Source organism: Diuraphis noxia, unplaced genomic scaffold (assembly GCF_037042655.1).
Source record: "Diuraphis noxia isolate RWA-SAM2 unplaced genomic scaffold, SU_Dnox_SAM2 contig0001, whole genome shotgun sequence".
NCBI lineage: Eukaryota > Metazoa > Arthropoda > Insecta > Hemiptera > Aphididae > Diuraphis > Diuraphis noxia.
Window position 1 is genome coordinate 85,578,904 of NW_028301711.1, and position 26,337 is coordinate 85,605,240.

General features: G+C 28.2%; 1 protein-coding gene across 3 annotated transcripts in view; it reads left to right on the forward strand.

Annotated features, from left to right (window-relative positions):
- The first annotated feature begins 10,826 nt into the window (after positions 1-10,826).
- Positions 10,827-26,337, forward strand: part of Treh (Trehalase) — a 117,826-nt gene continuing 102,315 nt past the window's right edge. Inside the window, exon 1 of one of the 3 annotated variants that reach the window (XM_089218039.1) lies at positions 10,827-10,955. The gene's annotated coding sequence lies outside the window, so the exon portion shown is untranslated. Of the gene's footprint in view, positions 10,956-13,176; positions 13,575-26,337 lie in introns of those variants that run through there. The other 2 variants (XM_089218037.1, XM_089218047.1) reach the window with 2 other exon arrangements.

The window sequence follows — 26,337 nt, forward strand, 5'->3', positions numbered from 1 at the left end:
ACTAGCTGTAATGTTGTTGGTAGTTAGTACCTATTTGTATTATTGAGAGTAAACATTGTTTTAGAATTTGTTTTAACAATTCAATTATTGATTATTTGAATTTAAATTAAACCGATTTTTTGATTCAAAAAATATAAATTAGGTATGTATAAATCAAAGTATTTAAAAAGTGATATAGCGTAGGCCACGAGGAAGAAACATTTTGTTTGTTAGGTGGAGAATCTATTTTAAATATTTATTGAAAATAGAAGTTGGACTAGCTCTAAAATATGTACCCACCGGAAAACCCTTTAGTGGTATTATTACATTTTATAATTTTTTAACTACAAATCATTAAAATTGGTAAATTGTATAGTAATTATTGATATGCTCCTGTACTCAGTAGAATTTATAGTAGGTATAACCTTTAAGTTGTAGGCAACTTATAGAATATGGTAGATTGGATCTTTTTTTTACAACAATAATTTGTATATCAAAATGCTTTTGTTAATATTAAAATATAATAATACATTTACCTGTATGAAGAGGAATTAATACTTATATTAATAATTACAGTCATAATTTTTATAATTATTTCAAAAGATGACAAGAGTTACCTATTTACAGGCAATAATAGGAACTGGAAATATATTGAAGTTATTTTTATTTAAATGTCATAGATATTTTATATTTTATGTAAGTATATAAATATATTGTAACACACTTTCATTTTGTATCGAACCTAGCCACCTGAGTATTAAACATTTAAGAACCAGTATATTTTATTCATGGAACCATATCTGTGCAATACCTACGCGAGTAAAAGTATTATTATTTTACATCTACACTCCATCATATTACATTCAAAGGGTATTGCCTTATTAGTTAATATACCTATTACCTAAGTAATAATTTAAATGCCATTTATAATTTAAAATATATATATATATATATATATATATATAATTGTTGGTATCTATATAGTAAGTATAGACTATAAATAGTATAAGTACTTCTAGAACACAACATAAAAAACAAAATACATAAAATATAAATTTCTTGTAAAAATAAAAACATTACCACGATGACAAATATTTTGAGTAACAGACAAAAACATAAATTTAGATACTTTTAGTTTATTATAGTATTGTTGTATAAAAATAAAACCATTTTATCTTCTATAGTTCTATAGGTAGGTATGATTTTATTTAAAAACCTATAACATCAATAGTGTATAATTACGTCACATATATGAAGAATTTAGGCGTAAAGAATTTAACGAATGGTTACAGATTATTACTAACTGAAATAAGAAAGTATAGGTATGTTCCTAATTAATCAGTGATGTATTGATTATTGGGCGAATGGGTGGTATGCGGAAGTAGGTACGGCGTAAATGCACTTTTAGTTTTAGTATACGCATACTTACTACATTTTCAATAATTCCTATTGGAATTTTGTGGGACGTAAACAATTTATTCTATAATTAGGTACTTGCATTTTTCAATTCTCAGATAATACTTTGTTGATATCAGGTGATTACCGAAAATATTTTAAGGATCTAAGACGAAACCACCAACAAAATAACTCAATATTTTATGTTCAGATATTTTTAATTTGTTAATCTTGCAAAGTAACTTTTTTTACTATTATTAATCTAAAATATAGGTATATAGTTAAAAATATGTTTTTAATTAAAAATGATATCATTTAATACCGACTATCATAGCTTTGCATACATATCGGCATTGGCAACATATTTGTCATTCAATTGAATTGCACTGTCAACCCCGTGTATAGTACCTATTTAGTATTTATGTCATAAATAACAACACATTTTTTTAAGAAAAAACATGCGGATGTAAAAAATAGGTTTCACTCATTATTTAATTCACTTAAATATATTATATTTACTTGTAATTACATTTCATTAGTCTAAATTCTTTCTCGTTTTAACACAACCCACATTTTTTTCCTAACATTTCACTGATTACTACAAAAACTCAACAAACAACATCGTCAAGCATTTTGCTCGTTGACGTTGACAGGGGATGTTGTTTATGTCAATTGCGCCAGAAATCACAGGTAAGGAAAAAAAAATTATGGGATTCAAAAAGGTTATACATCAACTGCGCCGGACGATATTTAGGTCCAAAAAAGATTATACGCCGGCAATACTGAAGTTGAAAAATAAGCTGATTACACACTAGGCGATTTGAACGTACTCGTCTGCGTTTATATTACACACGGACGATTTAAAATCGCGACGTTTTGAACTGTACATACTATACGTTATCTATCTACATGCAATAAATTAGTCAAATCGGAATATCCGCTAATAAAAATGAGATAACGTAATAATATTATATTATGGAAGTAATAACTAACAAGTTATTTTTCTTTTTTCCAAATGATCAGTATCGTGTCGTCGTTCGTATAAATTCGTTTACGTGAAATAGTCTATAGCAATAGCAATTTCGTATAATATTATAATGGAAGTGATTTTGAGTGAACGTGTAAAAGATCTAATTCTTTATAAAAATTATAAATTTTCATGTAAAAATCTTACTAAAAATGGACGTAAGTGGCGGCGTGCAGAAAAACTTGTAACGCTAAATTGTATGTTGACGAGGTTAAAACTACAATATTAAAAGAAGAAACTGAACACAATCATCTCCCTCCTAAAAACGTTCAACGACAAATTATATCAAACCAAGTTAAAAGAAAAGCTATGGATGATTTAATAGAAAAGCCGTTAAAATTAATTAACAAACAAATATTTACTGAAAAATCAACAAATGATCTCAAAATTGAAGACATATCAAATATACGACAAAATTTATATAGAGCAAGAAGAAAATCTATACCAAAATTACCCAAGAATTTGCGAGAAACTCAGGAAATAATAATGTCCACAACAACACTTACAAATAGAAATGAAGAATATTTATTAATAAATGATTTTGAAAATAATTTATAACAGCGTTTTCAACGGTAACTGATTTAAAGTTCATCTATTGTCAAGAAAAAATATTTATGGATGGGACCTTTTCTTACTGTCCGAAATATTTTTACCAATTATTTACATACAGTAAAAAATGGACATTATATTCCATTAATTTTTTTTCTTTTACCAAGTAAAGAATCTATTGTCTATGAAAGAGCTCTAAAGGCTTTAATTGATATTTGTGAATCAAAATTATCAATTAAATTCAATCCAAAAGTATGTGTTGTAGATTTTGAGAAAAGTTTACATAATGCTATAATTACTGTTTGCAGGCCTACTATAATTTTACACGGCTGTCGTTTTCATTTATCTCAAGCATGGTGGAGAAAAATTCAAAATTTAGGCTTAACTAGTGAGTATAAGAATGATTTAAGTGAAATTGGACAATGGTTAAGGTATATTCGGTCTATCACTACTTGAACCAGAAAATGTTGGAAATCTCTTTGCAAACGATTTTATGAGTATAAAATCTACGGATGACGCGTAACTCAATTTAGTGATTATCTTATTAATATGTATATTGACGAAGACGCAACTTTTCCACCATTTATGTGAGCGTCGTGCAGTATATCAAGTGAAATAACTACAAATGCCTGCGAGTCGTTTCATTCAGCATTCGGAAAATACTTTTACTCAGCACACCCAAATATTTTTGTATTTTTGGAAGTTTTGAAACTTATACAAGTACAGGCATACATAAAAATCAATAGTATTCAAAAAGAAAAGAAAATACAAAATAGTAAGTATAAAAAACAAAAAACAAACATCGATGATCATATTTCAAGATATAAAAACGGTACTATCAATATGTTTCAATTTGTGAAGTCGGTAAGTCACCATCATTACAAGAAATGAAATTTTAATACTTTTTGACAATTTATTCATTTTCAATTTATTTCAATTTTATCATCGTTTATTTATATGTATTTTAGTTTTTATGATTTAATTTTATGAAATTTTTATATTTTTTAAATTACACTTTATTTTATATGTTTGATAATTATATTATAATCTAATAATAGTATAATAATATGATATTTTATAATATCTTCCTGGCACAATAGATATATATTATGGATACCAAATTAATTTGTGATAGATTTATTGGCGCAAAGACCTTTTTCGTTTGGGATAAATCCACCGGCGCAAAAGATGTATAAATTTCAGGTACCTAGTCTAGAAAAATCGGCGCAATTGACAAACACCGGTTTGTATGCCACTCTTCTGTAACACAGTGGCCTTGTACCAACTTATCTGTGATGATACGTTAGATATTATTTTTATGGAATAATTATACGATATTGCATTATTATTACTTGGTAATATTTTTATGCGATCGAAGCTTAACATAGTGGCAACGATTTGTAACTTATATTATATAGGTAGTATAATATATTGAAATTTAGATATCTTTCTCCACTTAGACCACTCTCTCTTTCAACGAAAAGTGAGATTTCCAGGATTGGAGTGGTTTGTCAATCAGGAGCAGAAACGTTTTTATCGGATTTTGGCAGTTTCTTCTATTATTGTATTGATTTTTAGATCCGTATGAAGGGTCTGATTAGAAACAAAAAATTGGGCATTTTGCATTTGTGATTATTTGGAAGTTGTGGAATGAAAGGTTTGTATTTTATTTGTGCTGGAATTTTTGGCTACACCCCATAACTGGATCACGTATGGACGTATGTTGAAATAATCATTAATAAAGTTTTGTATTGAGTTTAGAGTACTTATTTACCGAGCATGGATTTTATTGATTTTCATCTAAAGTTTAGAAGGATTATTTATTTTTTATGTGATCGTTCCAGGTTGGTCGTTGATCTAGACAAACCCAAATAACGATAACTAGGTGATTTATATAATTTAAATTATATATCACGAACAATCTTAAAATTACAAAAAAATTATATATTTTGTATTTATTATAAATATTTTTTAGTAAAAATTAAGTCACAATATGATTATTCATACTTCATAGTAATAGTATTTTCATTATAATGAAACCTATTATAGGTAGTATTATTTCAAAAAAAAATCGTTTCAATACATATTGTGTAAGAAAAGAAACGAATATCTTCTTTTTTGATTTTTTTTTTTTTTAACCATAAACTTCTGGACCCTAATTTATTCTGCTGTCAATTTAACGATAAAGTTATGGAAATCATTATTTAATTGCAGCAAATTACAATGGTACATTTGGTACCTAATAAATAGTAATAATAATAATAATAATAATAATAATAACCTATATTATTAATCTAACTACTATTAATGCTAAATGATAGAACACTCGCAAATTTAGTTAAGTCGATTTTAAGTTTTTTAGCTTAACATTTTCAAATTTAATTTTCATTATCTTAATTTTTAACTTAACTTATTTTAATTGACATTAGCTTAATAAATAACGATTTATTTTTAATCGAATTCAAGTTACGTTAATTTATAAATAATTAAACAATAAATAGAATAAAATTATACAAATAACTGGCTCGGCTCAAGGGGGGGGGGGGCTGAAGGTAGGTGAAATAATAGTTCCAGACGTAGAATGGCATTTAAAAATATTTGACGTAGTATTTATATGTATCTATATATAAAGGCCAATAAAACATAGAAGTATACTTAGATTTATTTAAACGCTTGAGCCGAGTCTATAGAACTATTTTGGATTATGTAAATAAAAAATGTCCTATATACAAGAAAATCTTTAGCAAAAATTATAAAAAAATCTAAATCTAAAAGCTTTGAAATAAATCAATATCAATTGATTCTATTGATCGGTTTGATCATTTACTCTGATTATTAGTATAATATTACATGTTGACAATATATTTTTGTAATGAGTGAAACTTTATTGCATTTGACAAATTATATCATACAAATCAAAAAAAATATATTAGGCACCTATCCTATGAATGTATAATGAAATATGCATATTATTTTTTTGATGAGCCATACCCATTATAATGCATGTATACCAATCATAGCCATCGATAAATAAAAAAGAATATTCGATTTGTTAAAAATAAATTTAATAATATGATCTTGATCAGCTCATAAAAAGTTCTTCGCTAAATTTTGATATAAAAATAAAAAATAAAATTATCATCAAGCAATATAAGTACTTCTAAAAAATGATAATTGCTAAAAATTCATTATAATTATAACAAATCAAATTAAATGACAATTTAAATTAAAATTTATTTTTAGCCTAAAATCCTAAAAACATGTTTATAAATTTTGTTTATAAATTGACAAAATTGAATGGCTATTATAAATTTGACAACGTTAAACGTTGCCTATTTAGTATGAAATTACGTCGTATTGAGAATCTTTTGTTTCCTACCTATACGACATAACGACAAAATATATTATACACAAGTATGCAATCATGTTTCCAAAAAGGTAAGTTATAAGCAATATGTGTCGTGTACTCGTGTTATATACATATATCGCTCAAAAGACGTCAATGATAGTTTAATCACAAAAATATTAGAAATATCTATTTATTTCTATGTACCAGTGTACGAGTGTACCTACAACAGTGTGCTATATTTTTATATCGACCTAACAAACGTTTCACAAGCATTAAATATACTTAGGAATTGAATAATACATTTTTCAATAAATATTATTATAAATTATTTAATTGTAATATACCTACTTAATATTTGTCATTATTATAATATTATGGTAAGAAATTTATTTATTATGAAATAATATTTTAATAAATTGTTCGCTGCTAATTATAATGTATTATTATTATTTAATTCAATCAATTTGAATCTATTTCCTGGTATTGAAAAGTAAAATAGATATAGGTACCTAATTTCTTATAAAATATAGGCGTAATAAAATGGTATGGTATTAGTTTTCATTAGAATCTCTTAACAAAGGAAATAAATAATTATTTTTATATGTTCCCATATAATTATAATAATACTTCAACATTTAATCATACTAAAAATAGTCAAATATTAGTATTAGTGTTTAGTATTATTAATATTAGTGTTCCCATTTTTATCAAAATAAATTGTGCCGTTCTAAAATTTAACCAGTATAGGCGTATAATCGAGTAAACCATAAAATAGAATTCAAAATAAATGTCAACAATACATCCTATTTATAGTTTATCTGTTCGGTATATGATTACATTGTGTTTCCGGTAAGGTACCTATTATATTTTATATAGTGTTATGAACATTTGTATTGTATATATTTATATAAATATACGTTACGTGACGTTGGTTCTATTTTAAAAGTTTGGTTATTTTTTTGGTAATTTCAGATTTTGGCAGTGAATATAAATTAACAACATCTACGTCATTAAGTTTTGTTACCGACTGATTGTGTTTACGGAATGTTGGTCGCGTGCTAATCATTACTGCCGTATATAGTTGTGTTAAAAAACTTTTTTGATATAAATATTTTTTAATTCACCAACTGAAATATAGGTACATATTATACCTACTAAAAATATATATACAGTGTTTTGGACGCCACTAAAAAAAAATGAAATCGCTTACGTTTTTGTTCAGTCCTAAAAAAGGAATATGTTCACTTTCACGTTCTTTGAAAAATGAATTAGTTCATTTCATTTTTTAGAATTTAATTAATCAATTTAATAATAAAATGATAAATAAATTGAGCGTCATAAAAATCATTCAAACTCATTAAAACATAAACGTCAATCATGTCTACGTTCAATTTGAAAAAAAACAGTAACGATCGCGTGTCGTTCAATTTATAATAGTTTATATATGAACGTGATCGTGTGAACATATGCGTTCATGGTTCATGAGTGAAGTTTTTCCGAAACACTGCTTGTATTATATGGTTGTTAATATTTATTATTTATCTATTGTCAAATATAATATAATATTGTTAATTTTTAAAAAGTAACTAATAAGCACGATTACGAAAAGAAGTAGAACACCGTGATCTGGTAACGGTCGACGAATGTCGGAATGTGTGATGTGCACTGTGCACACAACCTATAATAGTTTCGTTTTGCTGAAATTTAAATTTTAAATACATCTAAAATCTCGGTGATTACCTAAATTGAAGTTTGAAAGTGCTGACGAATAATTGTATTCTGAAATGACACCTTCAATTTTTGCGAATCTCTGTTGACTCGAAGAAGATCAAAATGTTATTAAAAGCTGCTATGAAATTATTCCATATAATTTCTAGAAGATATTGGATGTGATGTTTTTCGAAAAACTATACCAAATAAATAATTATTATTTTGTCACGAAAAAATGTATGATTCATTTCAATTAATAAGCAATATTGTAGTTAGAAAAAAATGAGACATGATGTTTTCATGTTCAAAAAATATTTATCAAATATGTCAATTTTCACATGAGACAATAGAAATCTGTACATTTATTAATATGTAGATCGTCTGTTTGGCAATGCAATTTGAGGAGCCATATTGGTTGAATACATAATATCAAAATTGATCTTATTCCACCTACACATTGCGGGTTTGATATTCATTCATTATATAGATTTATACATTTCATGTTATGTAGGTATATAATAGGAGACCTTAAATGTGAATTAGAATTAGAATACTGTTTTTATGTTTTACACACGTGAAGGGATTATATTTTATGACGAAGAAGCCATGCGTAAGCTAGCGTATGATTATAATTTATAACTATAACCCGATGGCCGATGGCTAGGTATATAATGTGGTCAATGTCTTGCATGCATGTAGTCGATTTATCATTCATTAATATATTTTTTTTTTTTATAGAAAATTTAAACTTAAAATCAATTTGTTTGTGATTAAAATTCAAGGGTGCCATCTCAATGTCGAATGTATTCTAAATGTGTGCCAAATTCATTACAGAGTATAGTCTGCACAGACTATTGTTGTTTCTGTTTTTCGAGCCACTAATCAACTAAACCACAAAAGTGTGTCACATCACAGCAAAAAAGTATACACAGCAATAATTCCTGTTGCTATACCTAATCCGTTGCGTTTCAATGTCAAAATAAATTAGGTTTACATTTTAATCATTATTGTAGGTAGATCATTCTATAGTTTTAGCATTAATTGAACGGTTCTGTGTCTTTCTCATCCACATAATATACGTATATGTATATATTAATGGTACAGAGGCGTACAACATCAACAACTATAAGATTATTAGCTTAAATTTCTTATATAGATTGAGTTATACCCTGGACTCAGAGCACCTGAAAGGTTATATGGAACCCCTAGGTTACCTCCGGTGTCTACGTGGTTTCAGGTTGAAACAATGAAGTTTAAATGTTCAACAGTGTACGAATTACGAGGTGTTTGATTGTAGGAGGTTCTTCGCAGGCTTGGCACAGTTTGGGTTCTTCTCTTCGCATAAGATACACATGGGACATCTTAGAGTGGACTCCTATATGGAGTTTATTGATAATTCCTTCATTGTAGTGGTTATATAAATAGGGTTTTGGCCGTTATGTGGTAGTATTCCTATCGGCTATGGATATCAACGAGTGAGGAGTATAGGTACGTATTTCCGTAAGTTATTTGTTACACTTTATATATGTATGTGTGTCGTGTGTGTGTGAGTGTGTGTGTAATACATTTAATTAATTGTAATATGTAGACATAATCACATTATGCAATCTATATAGCTTTAGTTATTATAATAATAAATTATATTATAATTTTACTAAATTATACATTTTAGTCGTTACTCGTTTATGTATTTATTGATATCATTCGATGTATGCGTTTGACCTTTGATACGATATCAAAAATCGTTCTTTATTTTTAAGTAATTACGTCCAATTTGTCAAAAGCAAAACAAAAAATCATCAGACTGTTTTTTTTTTTTTTTAACGATCGTATCAGGTCAAGGTCAACATTTTCACAAGTACGCGGATCGATGGGTCGGGATGGGTGGTATGGATAATAGCCACCACCGCCGCCATGGACGAGGAAATTCATACACTGGCGCGTATTCGGTCACTCCCGCCGATCGTATTTTGCGTATAGAATAAGCGAATTATACGCGGCCGTCGCGGTTGACCCTACTGCCTAGTGAGTGGGTTAGAGATGGTGGTGGCCGGCGGGGTGTGGTCTCGGGCGCGCCCGTTGGACTTTTCCGCACTACTAAGCTTGGTACATTGAATATTATGTGCAGCCGACGCAAAACTATATTTTTAGATAAATCAAATACAGTTAACCTAACCGTTAACCGTGATATATTGTGTTACGATTACGACACATTGTATATAATATACCTATAAAATTAAATTGTAAGTAGTAAGTACCTGTATTGCTAGTTTAATATTATTATACAGTCTAAAGGTCTCGTCAAAATAATTAATAACATGTTTAGTGATATTGTTTGATTTCCGAGCGCCGGTGTGGCGGTTACTCCTCATCATACATATCGTTTTTCGTATAGGTAATATAATGTCAAATAAAAAATAAAATAAAACTATGAGCAGGTGTGGTTGGAAAAATCCCAACAGTTAAAATAACACGCGCGCGTAGGTTACCACCTATAGCTTACTATCTAGTCTGTATATCTATTCCGGCCAGTTAGGTACGCGTCCTACTCATACCATTGATAAATAAAACAGTATTATTTTATCAATGCAAATATTATAATTATTAATTATTAATGATATATTTTTCGAAAAATCGAACCAAACAATAATAGGTAATAATACGAATTCTGAAATAACAATATATTCGGTTTCTTAACATTGGTGAACTTTTTAAAAACTAGTACGTGACTAAAATATAAATATTCTTATAAATTTTTACTTTTAAATATACTAATATTACCATATATACGTTATCAATTGACAATTATATAACAGCGTATAACCGTATTATAGACGCGTATCACACACGTAGTACAACATACCATAAATATATATACCATTTGAACCAATGACGATGGCGGTTGCAACAAAATCTGCTGATCTGCTGCAAATACGCTCCAAATAGGTAATTATATCATGGATACTTAATAGATATAAAATTTGTAAGATTTTGTCGATACGTCTGTAACATTGTTAAATCGTCGATGTCATTTGATTAAATAAAAAAGTATAGTCAATAAACTTGTATGTAAAAAAAAAACAATCAGCTTCAAACTTTTACGTTTACTTAACTTACAGCTTATTAGTCCCTGTCGTTAGTGCCGTTATTTTAACTAACATAATAGATATAGATTACCTACTAAAAATGCATTTTTATAGGTACCTACCTACTTGTGCGGCCGTGTGACCAAGTATATAGTTAGTGACATCAAGTTTAATAAAAATAGGTGGTTAAATTTTGACTAGTATTTCAAGTAAGACCTACCCTTCAACTGGTACCTACAAATCGTTCGATACAATACTAATATATTCTCAATTTTTTTCTCACGATAAAATGTACGCTCATAGTTGTATACGCACTAAACATAACATATTAAGGGTTGAGGTGGTGTCGCAACTATTGGGAGTTCTGGGGTCATAACTCATAAGAGTTAATAACTCTCCCAATTTTAAAATTAGCTCCCTCAAATAATGTTCGTATTTATGTATAAAATAACATCTAAAACTAAAATGAGAAAATGCATAACTTAAGTACCCTTATTTTTTTAATTGAAATTGCGCCTATAGCTGACGGAGATGCCAAATACCTACATGGCTATACATGGCTACATATTATATTATTTCAGTTAGGACAATGAAGTCGTAGAAGCACGGGGCCCATCTGTTTAATTTTAAATGAAATAAAATTATTAACATATTTGTACCTAGTAAAACTGTGATTTTGCTACAGGGCTTAAAGTACTCCAAAATAATTTCTTATTTTTTTTAAAAGTCGGTAAAAGTAGGTATGCTAAATAATAATAATATAAAACAAAAGTACAACACTTTTAACAACGACAAAATATATTACAAGGATAAGTTTAATTAATTTTCTACTTGTCCTAATATTCTTAATAACTAAGGTAAATAACTAATTATAAATTTTAACAATCCAACATATATTACATAGAAAATTTTAAACTTTAAATTTCCTTAAAAATGTTATTCATCCCGCCCTTTATCCCTATTAATGTATTTTAATCGGAAATTAAGTGCATCAAAGTTATAATAATATTTTATATATTTCATTTTTATGAAATAAAGAAATATTAGCGTCAATTGTGATGAAATCCGTACGTAGCACATTGTAAGTAAATCTATTTATCTGTTAGATACTATAACAATTCATCTTCCGTGACAGACGACAGTACCTACCTAATAGTTTATGATGCCTTCAAGGGCGGTTCTAGATACATGGTTAAGGCCATTGAGGGGGGGCTAAGTCAAATTTTTCAGAAAACTTGATATTAGGTATAACATGTATTATTTGTAATTTTGTTTTTAATAGTAAACATTTTTTTTAGAAATACGATGGAGTGGGCCGCGGTTCTTGAGTCCCACTTGGAGCCACCCCTTGTTACCTATATGAGTACTAATATTTTTGATTGCCAAACATAAATTAAATTAAACCATCCATATTTTCAGTTATAGGTATCTGCTCGTATTTTCAAATTTAGTGAATTTATGAGAATATCCTGATTTCTGTAAATAGTGAACTACTGTTATACTGATATCCATTGAATCGGTACATTTGACGATTTTTAACATTTACTGAGGAATTAGCCGTCGCCGATATCCAAACCCAAACAATCGCAACTGCGTAAATATTGCCATATTCACACAATCAAAACGCCACTCCTTTACAATTTACGAATTCATGAATATTAATCAAATAGATTTTATCCGATAATTATAATATTACACAATCACATAATAGACTACAAGCATATAAAATATATATAATTAATTTATAATTATTAAAGTCGGTTCAAATATGCACTAACTAAACATTACTAACGTATATAACATTGATAATACCGTGTTTTATATACATCAATTATTTTATTACAATATAAATAAACACGGTGTTTATTTATTGCGATGATTTTTGAACGGGGCACGAGTCTCGAACACGCGCGCCGGCCGTGGCGGTTTCGATCGCGGTTATCACATGAGGTTATCACGTGCAGTTATCACGCACCGTATTGTTATCACGTGCAGTTATCACGCACCGTACTGTTATCACGCTCGCGGACGACATGTGCCGTCGATCCGCAACTTGCCGCCCTTCTACGCCACCGCCGCTGGACCTGGACTCACCGTTGGCAATTTTCTCGCAACTTTTCCGCATCCCCCGTCCGCCCACAACCCCATCAAAGGGGACGGGGTGATGCGCTCATCGCACGCTCAGACACTCGGCGCGCTCGCGTGACGGCGCCCTTACCCTTGAACGGAACCTTTGCACGCCGCCGCCGCCACCACCACCGTCGCGGCGCCCCGAGTACGCGTTATTATACGCTATTCGCGCGCGCACCGCGTACGGTCTTCGACGCGCCCCGTCGTGGCGTAGGTATTGGAATTTTCCCGCCGCCCTCTTTTCGTCGACAGCCGCCGTCGCGGTGCCGTTCCGGGACCGTTCCTGCTGAACTGCTGTCGATGCCGCCGCTGGCGTGGTCGGCGTGGACATGAAAATGCCAAAATTCAGGTACCTGTGCCTATCCCCGACTGACCCAGAACGGGACCTCGTCATGTCTTTGTTCGTGAGAAGTAGATGTTATCTTGGTTTTGTTTGTTTGTTTTTTTTGTGGTTTTGTGGTTTTGTCTTACCAGCAGCTTATGACCCTTCGACGACTGTTGTTATGTCAGTATGTCACTGTCACATAGTTGTTTCGAGCGAAACTATGTCGATTTGAAGGGAATAGTGGTTTGCTAACAAACGTCGTCGATGACCTTCCCAGTATCTACAATAATAATATTACACGAGTCTAGCCGTAATCATTATACTTATTATGATTAGACCAGTCTATTATATTGAATGGCATTGAAAATACACAAAAAAATACATTTATGATATGTTGTACTGCAAGCTTGCAATTTTAGACAAAAAATAAAATTAGTGTATTTGTTATATATTTTATATTTGGATTATATAGTTAGGTTAGTTTGTAGTATTTTATCATAATTATTGTTGACACGGCAATGTTCTTTTGTAGGGTCTAGGGATAATTTTTCATACCGGTATTATTCTATGTTAGTTTAAATGAAATTTGATTACAAATACTATTTACACATTTCATATAACATTCCTGTAGTTTTGAATTATATTAAAATTATCACCGATATATGTATTTTCAGTTAGTGCAAAATCTTTTTTTTTTAAATATGTATGCTCTTTCCTAACAACTGCATTAAGATCTGAACTTTATCAAAATAAATAATATTATTTACAAGTATAGCATATTATACTTACAATAAAATATGTATAATATACATCAAACTTGAAAGGACAATTTGTGAGGTATGTACCATTATCTCTGGTGTAAATTTGGTAATGTTCTACGATTTATCACACAAAGATAATTAGGTATTTTTATTAAAGCAAAATTACTTGTTTAAAAGATAAATAAAAAACATTCAATTTGAGAACTTGACAGTTTTTTATTATTTGTATTCAGTTTTATTTACATTGTGAATTATGGGCTTTTTTGTTTTAAGTGATTGGTTAACATTTTATAGACACTTAAACTAATGTTCAGTATTGATTCATGATTAAACGTATATTTGTTGTTGATATTTTGTAGATAATCAGTTTTATAAATTATTTAATGATTACCTATCTGTTTTATAAATATGAAATTAACTGTCAAAGCATAAAAATATACATTTAAAAAAAGTATTGATAAGTATTTACTTGAAAAAATAAAAATAAATAAATCTTTTCATCGTAGTATACGGGGTGATTTATGAAGTGTAAATCACTCATTATTTTAAAAAGTGTAAATGTTTTTGAAAATATAATTTTACATAGCTTCAAGTCATTCACAAAACAATGTTTTTATTAAAAAATTATATTTTTAAAACTTTTTTATCCCTATAATTTTTTAAGTATTTTACTTTTTTGAATGACAACATGTAGTTTTAATTTGATATTCCAAAACAGAATAGGGCAAGTAGTTTACGAGATATAGGTATTTAAAGTTTAGATGAGCGGAGTAGAGAGGTACGGGGTTACCCCGCGACATATTTGTCCACTACTCCACTCATCTAAACTTTAAATATTTATAACTCATTAACTACTTGTCCTAAATTCAATTTTTATGTATCAAAATACTTAGAAAAATATTGTTTTGGAATATCAAATTAAAACTACATGTTGTCATTCAAAAAAGTAAAAAACTTAAAAAATTATAGGGATAAAAAAATGTTAAAAATATAAATTTTTTAATAAAAACATGGTTTTGTAAACGACTTGAAGCTATGTAAAATTATATTTTCAAAAACATTTACACTTTTGGAAATAATGAGTGTTGTACGCTCCATGAATCACCCTGTATAATGAAAGCCGTTCATTAGAAATATTCTTGGACCAAAAAGAAATGTATCTATTAACCGATTGTTTCTAGTAGGCAATTGGGTACCGTATTAATTGTATTTAATAAACTTAATTTATAGGTAGGTATTATAAAAAAAATATTTAAAAACTTACAATTGAAAAAAAATGTAATAACATTATTGTTTAGGTATTTACATTATTTTTAGTATTTAGTAAAATATCTATCTATCAATGTTTGATTTTTTGTGTTGACTGTTGAGTAACTTAATGACCGTGCTTTTATGATTAATGCTGATCAAAGCCTTTTTAGTCTGCACAATGCTAGAATGCTCTCCTGAGGACACATTAATCCTATTTCCACACATATTCTGAGAGATTGACTGTATATTTAAACTAGATTTCATTGAGCTTGGTCTTATTATTTCAAATAACCATTGTGTTTTTAAATACTCCAATTGATTTTCTATTTTTTAGTATATGACCAGGTCATTCAAACCCCAAGGCATTTTGTAACAATAACGCAATTGTATCAATTATCAGTGTTCCTATTAAACAAACTCTACTGAATTTGTGGTATATTTTTAGTTCCAAGCTAAGTATCTTTTTTAACAAATTAAAGTTCAGTTATTATTATTTCAATAAATAAGTTCTAAATTTGAACATTAATACTTAAGTAGTAGCTACCTTATTATTAATACTTCTATGTTTTACCATATCCTATTGCATTAGGGTTATTTTATGTATTTTAAATATTATATTTTAAGAAAACCCACCCGACATCATTTTTAAATATGTATTTATTAATAAAAATTATTTATATTGAAACTGACTTATTGAATATTTCTGAATTACTGAGTGTAAAATAGTAATCAATTTTAGGAAACTTTTTATACTTTTACTCGAAAACTTTAGAAACTAAAAATATATTTGTACCTTTTTATAAATTATCAATACACCCACAACTTGTATAGGTACTTACAGGTTATCTATATAATTGAAATACATCTTTTGCATTAATTATAAATTGTATATGTATGCCTATATTATTGTATTATTAATTTTCTTCAAGTTTTGATATTAATAAAATGCATCTACAATCTACTGAATTTACTATAAAATGTATTAATTCAAATTTTGAAAATTCATCATAGTATGTAATATATTTGTCCTATTTATGATAAGTACTCCAAGTCTTGCATTTTTAGTTTTGTGTTATAATGTTGAATCGGTTTAGGAATCCAATGAGTTAGTTCCATGATAATCGTTTAGCTTATGAAATTTAATTTAAAATAATTCCAAGTATAAATGTCATCCCAATATTATAATACATTTTTATTAACCTACTTTATTGTATTATTTTAATATATTTCACTATCTAAACAATTATTGTTCCAACAAATTAAATAAATAAATCTAAACCATTAAATCCTGACCAATGTTAATAAAATTAACCCATTAATGATGTACCAGTATAACTTTAAATTTTGTTTTAAATTTCAAAGTTAAAAAATTAGGATTACAATAAAATAAAAGGGCTACTGGGCTAGGTACTTAAAGTATTTAAGAAGGTATTTAAAAGTAATAAATATTAAAATATGATGTGTAATAACTTTTTTTTCTAGTAGTTAATACTTTATATTATTCTTTTGAGTTTATGTAAATTTAATTAGCTTTTAATTTAAAATAAGTAGAGACAAATGTCTAACTTGAAAAGTTCTATCAAACAGGTTAAGCTCTATGAATATACTGTTTAGTTGTACCTAAAAAGTGACAATCAGGAAAAAATACTAGGATGCATTGCATGCCTTGCACTAAAAATGTTGTTATTTTTATGAAATCATTCATTTTAAATAAAAAAATACAATTTTACATTCGTAAAAATCTTGAAAACTGCTATACTGTTTTTCTGTTTATTACTGTTTAAAACCTTATTGATTGGTTTAATTTATTTTATTAATATAGTATGTTATTGCGATTATGATGTAAGATTTATCGTCTTTATTTGTAATAATTTGTAAATTAATTTTGGTAAGAATTTAATTACCTACTTTTATTAATATCATGCATAATAAAAGACGTAAGTTTTTTAGTAATTTTACATCTGAAATCTGAGTATAATATATTATAGGTAATAGGTATGCTCATAATTCATTGCTATTGAAATAATTAAACAATTCTACAAGGCTGTAAATACTTGTTTATAATATAATGTAATAATGAACATCTCAATATTTAAATAGGGCTTAGTTAATATTGAGCTATAGAACATAAACTATTATATTCATTTATAATAATTAATCTAAAAGATACATAGTCCATTTGTATGTTATAATGTTAAAACTGATACCCACATGTGTTGTCTCTATCTTACAAGTGTGTAACATAGCAAATTTTACGCTCAGCAGATCACTTTTAGCTCTGTTAGTTTAAAAATTAGAGTGATTACTTATATTATACTCAGATTTCAGATGTAAAATTACTCATTCATATTTTTAAAAAACTTACGTCTTTTATGATATTAATAAAAGTAGATAATTAAATTCTTTCCAAAATTAATTTACAAATTATTACGAATAAAGACGATAAATGACCTCTTATAAAATTTAAAGGTAAGAATACCATTTATTCGATCCTTTTACGATATTTTAATTTTTAAGATTTATATAAAATGTGCAGTTATAAAATACTTATAACTCGTTTCAAAATTAAAATATTCTTACCTTTAAATTGTGATAATGATATTTATATAATTAGTTTACAATTTTTATTTTCTATTTAATTGAATTAATAATAGCATTACAATTCATAAAATGAAGGTAAGTAATATACGTATAGATATACACTGAAGCACAGTGCACTCAATATTTTACTCATTCTAATTGATTAATTGCATTATTTTATAAATTAATTACTGCTGTGACTAGCTATTATACAAATTTATTTAATAATAAATAATAAAATACTATTGTGTAAAATATTTTTTTTCTATTACATTATAATCAAAGTGTTCGGAATGTTCACAAAAAAAAAAATTATTAAGTTCACGTACATGTTCAATCCTTAATAAAGAAACTCATTCACGTTTGTGTTTTTTCCCAACAAACATATTATTCAAGTTCACATTCTTTGAAAAAATGAATGCGTTCATTAAATTTTTTATAATAAGAATTATTATAAGAAAATATTATTTTCTAATACATTTTTTTTTATTAATTTTTAGTATAATTAATCAATGTATTTAAAACATAGATTTATTAAATAGTAAATAAATTGACCTTCTAAAAAATGGTTAAAATTCATTAGTATTTAGTATTTACAGTGCCGTATCTAGGCATTGGCAAGGTGGGCGGTGGCCAAGGGGGCAGTTTAAAATGATCGCGCTAGGGGCACAATTTTTATTTCATATATAAATACTAAAAATCAATTTTAAATTTATAACATTGGTTGCCAAGGGCGCACATAGAGCTAATTACGGCACTGAGTATTTAATCATTAATAATTTAACTTCAACACCAAAAAATAAAATAAAACTAAGTATCCCAAATTCTTAATTAGTACTTTTAAGTGGTTTTTATATAAATAATTTTAATGAAATTTGGGAAAATATTAAAATTATAAATTAAAACATAGGCATTTAAATATAAAGTAAATAGTAATTTACTGTTTTAAGTGGTTCCATGTAGCTGTTTCACAAAGACCAAACTATATAAAAAAAACCTGTTCGAAATTGGAAGACCATACTTAATCAAATATAATTTTATGGAAATAACTGAGAAAGCTACTAGGTATGTATATGAAACAAATTTTTAACACAAAAAATAAAAAACTTAAACTTAAACTATGAAAAATCAATTAAATCTACAAATAGTTGTTATTTATGTATTATTTTGTTGTGCTTACAGTTGATCTTATTACTATTCACTCCATGGCTAGGAGTTAGGTTTGATTAGAAAGGTAATTAAAATATTATATTATATATAACAAGGGTGGCAATAAAGAGGCTTGCGAGCCACATGCGGCTCTTGACACAAAACTTACGAGTAAAATTAATAATGTAATATGAAAAGCATTTTGCAAAAGTAAGATCTCATTCCTTAATGTGCACCTGAACAATAATATTCTATGTAGTATAAAAAATAAATATTTCTTTATTTGTTATATAATGAAAAATATATCTTCATTTTATTAACGTATTTTAAAAATGTGGCTCACTTTGAATTAGTTTCATAGATTTTTGGCTTCCAAAATTAAGATTAGTGATTAGACCCCCGTTCTATGACTTTGACATTTAAGGTTATATTATATATTTATATGTATTCAGAACTTGTATAAAATTATGATTGATATTCTTTACAATATGATATTGATCAATTTAATCAAATCTTCTTTGTTAAGTTTCTTTGAGTTAAGCTTCTGAGCCACTAAAATGGATCTCTTTATTAAATTAAAAAGCTATTTTCATTACAATATTTAGGTTTTACAAAAAGAGATAAATTGAACGACCTGGTACAACATAGTACATGTTAAGTGCAGAATAGGAATGTTTTTTTTTTTTAATGAACTAGATATCTAGTTTAAAATTTAAGTTCATCAAATTCAACTAAGAGTAAATTATATTTCCAATTGTTAGGTACCATATGATGATAGATAATCTTACATAATATCATAAAGTATTTATCACAATTTTGACAATAACAAAGTATAGCCCTATATTAATTGGTCTAAATACCTTTTGCTAGTGACATAATTATATAGGTACTATTTTATAAATATGTAAATACTATATTTCTGCATTCTTAAATACAGCATTATAAAAATAAATCTTTTACTCTTCAAGATTATAGGTATAATGTCTGGGTATAAAAATATATGAAAATTAAATCATTAACATCATTCAACATCAAGAAATATACATAATATATACTTTGCAGTTTGATCCAATATTCATGAAAAATGTGTTTGAATATATAACTATTTTACGCAAATTGTTTACCACTTAAATATCATCGATTAAACTGAATGGAGCCAAAAGGTAATTGTATTATATAGGTTACGTTTTTATATTCCTTAAATAGCTTAAATTTAGGCATTGTGATTTAGGCATTACACAATTATACTTTTTAATTGAATTGTATGAATAGGTACAAATATAAATGACGAATATTTTATTTTAAAATATTAGCGTTGATTTTTTTAAATATCTAAAGCTTCATAGGTAGAGTCATCTGCTAATTTTAATAATGACGGCTTATTAGTGTAATGCCCCAATTTCAAAAGTAATTGTTTAATTAATACCTAAACTATAGTACTATGCAGTAGTATACAACAGTACATACGCACAATAAACAATATCGATAGTTTGTTTGAAAATGAGGTAGGAAATTTAACGGAAGGGATAAAAAGTATAATATATGATATATCTTGTTAAAAATTAAAACTACGTTTTATAAAATTACTCACTGTCATTTTATTATTTATTATCACGTTTCATTGATGACAAAAATTAATGAACTCAAGAAACTAACAAATTGAATATCACATTATTCACATTCAATACAAACAAACTAATATTAACATATTTTTATTATAAATAAAAGTTTAAAAAAAATATTCAGACAAATAATGACTATGGTTAGTTGAACGACCCAGATTAGTTACTTTGTATATTTTAAGATGGATAGAGTAAGGCTTCAGATATGAGACGAATAGACAAAAGAAATTAAGCAGAAATCAGAGAAAACAATATTATATTAAAGTTATATACTTTGAGATCGCAAAAAAAGGTTTAAGAGAAGCTGGTGAACAGGAGTCAGAGTCTCTTTCACCTCGTTAAAACCAAATAAATTATAAATTCATCAGTTAGGTAGGTTACATCGTACTTAATTTATCCAAAAATATTTATAATTGATTCAACGTACATTATTAACAGCTATGTGTGTATATTATAAACCTTAATATTACATATTAAAACACACCGACTATAAATTATAATTACACAAACGTGATTAAAATCTGTTTGGACAGATACAATGAAATCGAATACCTGCAAATTGAATTAATTAGGCAATTTGCCAATTTAGGTTGCGTTGTTTTCATTTACATGTCACATTCCCTTTATTATGTGTTGTACAGGACTTGTCCTATGTGCTGCAGGAGGTGTGTTGTTAGGTACCTACAGAAAGGTACCTACTGAATAGAATTTTGAAAATGTTTTTACATTCTTATAAGTAGAAATATTATGTCTTACGTGTATTCAATCAGGGCTGCATACTAGTTGCGGTCATGACGATTTTTTGAGATAAACAGATATAACAGTTGCGGTCACGCCAATTTAGGTAATATCTTAATTGCGGTCATACCTAGCTTTATTAACTCCAATTCCAGGCGAAATTCATATTATACGATAAACAAATTTTTCGATATAATGTACACAGCGTTTATAAATAAAATAGCTTAAATTGTATACTCCGATCATAGTTTCGAATATTCGAATAATTTAAACATAAGTATCAACATTTTTAACCATACCTACATAATAAATAATAGTGTGTAGACAGTCCTAAGTATGATATATTTTCGATATAAATGGGAAGGAAAATGTTGATTGATACGTTTTTCTAAATTAAATAAATAAACGAAATATTAATTACATATTTAATTATTAGGGATGCATGTTCTTCTATAAATCACCTAGAATAATTTTGATTATAAATGTCGACGTTTCGAAATGTGTAGATTCTATGGTTAGTTTTTTTTTTTTTGCATATTTTTGCATATTTGAATGAAAATGCATATTTATTGCATATTTCTTTATAATTGCATAAATGTTGCATATTCTAAACTTCGTAGATTTTACGTCTATAAAAATATCTACTGCCGATCGTAAGTAATCCATTATAATGTACATCAATAAGTTATCGACAAATATTGGACTTTCTTGTAGTAAATTTATAAATGTATAATAATACACGTCTACATTAGATAACAGTAGGTATAAGTGTACATACTGTACAATACGTATTCGAAATACGTAAATACTTTCAAAGAAATGTATCCCAATTTGAGTTTACCTCCACAACTAATATTAACTCGTTGAGGTACATGGCTTGAAGTAGCAATGTACTATGGGAAATATTTCAATGAGATAAAATGTGTTATTAACGTTTTTAACAGTTTTAACCAAAACGAAGCGAAGTGTTTTGAAAACGCACGTAGTTTATATAGGTAATAATAACGAGTTAAAAAATGAGCTCGCCGTTATTACAACACACTTTCAGTGTTTAATAGATACATAACTAAACTAGAGAAATCTAATGTTACATTAAGAAATAGCCTATTGCTCATAGAAAATATTAAAATTAAACTCGAAGAAGGAGGGCCAGGAATAGATTTCGCTAGATCTGAATTTAAAAATGTTTTGGCAAAAAATAGTGGATATTCGACATTGAAAAAAATTAATAGTATAATCAACGGCAAGGTAACGGAATGTGACGATGACGAGGAACTGTTGGAGATCTATCTAGTTTTAAATATGCACCAATTGTATCTTGTAACGTGGAAAGAAGTTTTTCCAAGTACAAAAGTATGCTCCGAGATAATCGTAGATCCTTTCAATTCGAAAACTTAAAATCAATATTTATTACTTCATGCTGGTAGTTGGTACTCGTCTCAACATAATAATTTAATATAAATAGTAAGCTACCTATCTAATATTTTTAAACACAATTTTATAAAAATAATGTTATTCTGAGTTTTAAAATAATAATTTTATATAATACTTTACCTAATTAATTTATAATACTTTTAGGTATACTTACATAATGTAAGTGTTTACATTACACATGTATGTGGTTTTTTAATAAATTTAAAAAAATTTGTATACATAATATATTTAGATTGTGTAAATTTTTTACTCAAAACCTTATAGTTTGTTAATTTGTAAAAAAAATTATTTTGCATATTTATGATATGCAACTGCATATTTTATAGATTTTTGTTGCATATAAATCCGGGCCCTATTAATTATTATATAAACTATATTATATTATATTATTTAGTATACTTAGTTATTATTTTGAGTGACCGCAACTAGTATGTAACCTTTTTGATGGGTGACCGCAACTAGTATGTAACCTTTTTGAGGGGTGACTGCAACTAGTACGTCATTTTTGATTATGACCGCAACTAGTACACACCGTTCAATCAGTATGTATAAAAAAAAATACGGCATGCGGTCACTGTCAGAATAAATTAGTTACCTATATTCAATTGATCTTATAGGTAAGTCCGCTTACCTATCTTATAAATAGTAGCCTACTATTATTATGTCTGATATCCCAGCTGTAGCCAGTTTTCTTCAAAAATGAGACACCGTGTTTGTTTTCCTCCATTATCTATTTTCCTCAAAAAAAGTAAAAAATAATTTTTGACAATTTTTCTCCAATAAATAATAAATAAGTTAATATAAATAATTTATGCATACCAAACAATTTAAAAGAATGATTATAATATTACATTTTTTATAATTATAAGACATTTCAGCAGCAAATAAATACCTAATAAAAGATAAGAAAAATTAGACATAATATAATTAATTATTTTACTTTTGTTATTACTTGGATTAGCGTTTTTTGATACCTGATATAGATGGCCAATATATGAATTTAATCATCAACCGTTGATGGAAACACATGATATTATGATAGGGACACTTGAAAATTATTATCAATCGTTACCATGTTCACAAACACATATGCTGTGATAAAAATTAGGATAGCAGGCTATATTTTTTGTCTTAGCATCAAACAGTAATTGTTTTTGTCATGCAATGTACATCTCAATTTATTCTTTTTTGCCAGTACACACTTAAAATAAATACAGTCCACTCGATAAACAAAAAAGTCCGTCGCACGTCTTTTTTTTTTACAACATTATTTATGGTCCTTCGAGCCGGATCGTTTTCTGTTTATTTCATACGTATCATACATTCAATTGAGTGCGTTAGCGTCGATAAATTGTGTTTGCGAAGTTTCGTTTTAATTGCAACTAAGTTATTACATTACTTAGTCGTAAGCACGTGCATACTGCATTACCACATCATGAAGCAGCTACGTCGCGTTTTACTTAACAAAACAAAATTAAGAAGTTCAAGCATAACATATTCAAAATGCTGAATACATACAACACCGTCAACACCAATGAAATTATTACACAAATTGAACTATTAGAGAGTGCGTTTAACATAATATATGTTAAGGCGTATGATGAATTATTTCAAATACTTGAAGATGATAGTGAATTAGACAGTCTCATAGAATAGTTTGAGAACGAGTCAATCACATACATGAGAGTGAAATCAAATTTAAAAAGTATGTTGGCTGACAAGAAGGCTACTGATGTCTGTGAGATGGACAGACACATCAAATTACCTCCAATAAACCTACCGCAGTTCAGTGGAAAATTGGAGGAATGGTTTAATTTTAAAGACCTGTTTGAAGTCATCGTACATAATAATGTAAGCATTGAAAACACATAAAAGATGCATTATCTAAAGAGTAGCTTAATGGAGCAAGCAGCATCAGTCATATCATCAATGTCATCTGACGCTCGTAGTAATATATATACAGAAGCTTGGAATTTAATTAAAGGTCGGTTTGACAATAAACATCTAGTGTTTCAAATACATTTAAATTGCTTGTTTACACAACCAGTGGTACAGACTGAAGCACCGAATATGTTAAAAATGTTGATCGACACAACTAACAATCATGTAAGCGTTGAAGACATTAGGACGCCATGTTGAACATTGGGATGATGTATTAGTATATATAGTGTCGACTAAACTGCCGCCTGACATACTTACAACTTGGAAAATTGAGTCTGCAGGTAGATTTCCCAAAGTGAAGTACATTATGTTCATTCACTGAAGGTCGCATACATGCACTGGAGGTCATGCAATTTGCTAAAAAACTTGCAAAAAAAAAGTTTACAAAATCTGTGGGTACAAGCAGCATACATTATTACATAACGTAGCAGCCAAACAACAGGTGTCTGAAGAAGATACTGAATCTACATCAAAAACCACTCTCATTAGTGAAACAGTGAGTGTAACAATAATTACAGATACCAATGTAGCAATCGTCGCACACGGGATGCCGCGTTCTCCAGCATTGTCATCAGTATTTCTTCCCCCTGCACTTGTAAAAGTACATGAGTCCAACGGTAGGACAGAACTGTGCAGAGTGTTGCTGGATTCAGCCTCACAGTCCCACTTCATATCAAACATTTTGGTCACGAAGCTAGGACTACGACGGGCCCACTGTCCTGTAACCGTTGAAGGCATTTCAGATGCGTCAACCAAGATGTCTGAAATGACATTTCTGTTTGTGTCGTCTCGTACATCAGATACAAGCTATACATTGACTGCCATCGTCACGCCGCGGGTCGCCGTGGATTTATCCACTAAGAAGTGCAGCATTGGTACAGGAACTCACTTTAAAGATGTCTCTTTAGCAAATCCAAACTTCCACATACCTGAACGTATTGATCTATTATTAGGAGCTGAAGTCTATGGATAGCATACTAAATGGTAAGATCAGTGGACCTGCTAATACACCCACATGGCATAACTAAAAATTTGGCTGGATTGTCTATGACACCAGTAAAACGCAATCAAATCAACAAATTCAAGTACATCGCATCATTGAACAGAACGTTAAGACGATTTGGAAATATAATATATGTTGTGTATTTTATAGCTATTGAGTAGGTAAATTATACCATCGTAAATCAATTAAAAATTAGGTATAGGTACCTTTTTTATCCCTAAATTAAAATGTCCTAAATGATATCATATACCTATTAAACATTTTCAATTAAAAAAATGCAATCAATTATAACGAAACGAGTGAAAACC